Below are 2,370 nucleotides of genomic sequence, written 5' to 3'. Positions count from 1 at the left end.
AAATAACGAAAATAAAATGTTGACACAAAGGTAATAAAAATGAAATAGATAAAATAAAGAAAAATTAAAATTTTTGAATAAAAGTTTGAATAATTAATAAAAGTAAAATATAGAATAAGTTGGAAAGGCTTGAATTAAAAAAAAAAATAATATCAATGGAAATAAAGTGAAATAAATAATTTTTAAGTGGTTGAATGGAATATAAAAATAAATTAAATGAGAGAAAAAATAAGCTAACACTGAAAATAAAATGATGGCACTAAGATAATAAAATCAAATAGATAAAATAAAGAAAAAATTAAATTTTCGAATATAAGTTTGAATAATTAAATAGAGAATAAGTTGGAAAAAGTAAAATAAAGTGAAATAAATAAATTTTTAAGTGTTTGAAATGAATAAAAATAAATTTGTTAAAATAAAAGCATGAGTAAAGTGATATAATGAAAAACTAAAAGTAGGTTTACATTTAAAAAACAACAAAGATAGTGAAAAAACGATATAGATGAAATAATAACGATAAAAAATAAAGAAATGAAAAATAAATTGTTGACACAAAGATAATAAAAATCAAATAGATAAACGATGAAACATTAAAAAATAAAATTTTGAATGATTGAAAAATAAACGAAACGAAAATAATATGATGAAACTAAGATAATAAAAATTAAATAGAAAATATTAAAGTTTTTGAATAAAAGTTTGAATAATTAAATAGAGAATAAGTTGGATAAAATAAAATAAAGCGAAATAAATAAATTTTTAAGTGTTTGAAGTAAATAAAAATAAAATAAAATAAAAGTGGTAAAATAAAATAAAAGCCACGAATAAAGTGACATAATGAAACACTAAAAATATATTTAAATTAAAAAAATAATATCAATGAAAATAAAACAAGTGAAATAAATAATTTTTAAGTGGTTGAATGGAATATAGAAATAAAATAATAAAGTGCGGGAAGACACAATATGTTTCTTATTTATGTGGTATGAGAAGCAATATGTTTAAAGCATGCGTGTTTTATGGGTGTTGTTACAAATCTCGTTTCGTTATGGAAGTAAATATAAAAATGTTGACAATGAAAACTTTTATGTGTGTGTGTGTGCATATTCTCTTATTTTTGGTATTTAATTTCTTAAATATCCGAAGAAGAGGGGTAAAAATAATAATGCCTGGAAAGTGAGCGTTTTTTGGATCATGTTTGATTAACTTGAATATTTGTTTATAAAAAGGCTCTTCTCGAAGCAGCATAATTTGAACACTAGAGGTTAATTAGCATCATCAACCAAAAACGAACTATATCTTTTCAAACTTGGGGATTGAAAACAGCTAGAGAAAAATCTTGGTTAGTTTTGTGCCGTAATTTGGCGACTTAATTTTTTCTGTTTTAAATTCATTTCTAATACAGCAACTTCATGTGCAAAGAGAAAATCGGGACATTTGATAGAAGTTCTTTTATATAACGACGTAGTGAATAATTTTCACGAAATTTGTGTATCGGTAGTGCTGCAACCTAGTATCGTCATTAATGTGATCAACGTGGGTCACGTGATCAACCATCTTGAGAAAATTTTTTAAAATTTATTTTAAAAAAAAGTTTGTGGAAAATTAGTATGAAAATAATTGAAAAAACAGTAGAGATGGTTCACGATATTCACCCTTTTCACCAATAACTCCATGGACGGGTGGTAGCCTCGATCATAGGCATATTTTGAGATCATCAAAATTAGGAGCGATGTGTTTGTTATAGGAGCGTTGTTTTTTTAATATACTTTTTTAAATGTGCTATACGTACTATTACTTTTATATTTTATATACTTATTTCACAAGGCCTAGCAAGTCTAATTGGTTCGGTGGCTAGCACAATAGCCTGGAGAACGAAAATATTCTTTATCAGCTGTCATGGATTCGATAGGTCTCTAAAATAGTTTTTTATTCCCAAATAAATAGGACCTACCGCGATTTTGAAAATATATCCGACATTTCTCCCAGACAGGTAGTCTGGTTTGCAAGGTGCGAGATCCAGAAAATATATCGGACATTTTCCAGGCGACAGGAAGTCTGGCTCGAAAGGTGCGAAATCCGGCAAAAAAAGGAAGTCGGTAAAAAAACGCACGGAAAATAGGAAACATTTCCGGTGGCGCCATCTAGTGGCGGAAATGGGCATAACACTAGAGCGAAGCAGCATAATTTGTACACTAATGATTAATTAGCGTCATCAACGTAAGGAAAAGAAAAGGAGCATTATCATCATCCCCCCCACGAAGAGGAAGGAGGGGGGAGGAGCGATAACACCTGAAGGTCAGACGGAAGGTCCATCACTCACAGATTCGTCATTTTCATCGTATGATGGAGATGACGAAGCCTCCACAT

This window comes from Pholcus phalangioides, unplaced genomic scaffold, assembly GCF_987345545.1.
Source record: "Pholcus phalangioides strain wild (caught in Gottingen) unplaced genomic scaffold, Ppha-v1.0 ptg000008l_1, whole genome shotgun sequence".
In the NCBI taxonomy this organism is placed as follows: domain Eukaryota; kingdom Metazoa; phylum Arthropoda; class Arachnida; order Araneae; family Pholcidae; genus Pholcus; species Pholcus phalangioides.
The sequence above is the reverse complement of the archived record's forward strand: the minus strand, read 5'-3'. Positions refer to the sequence as shown.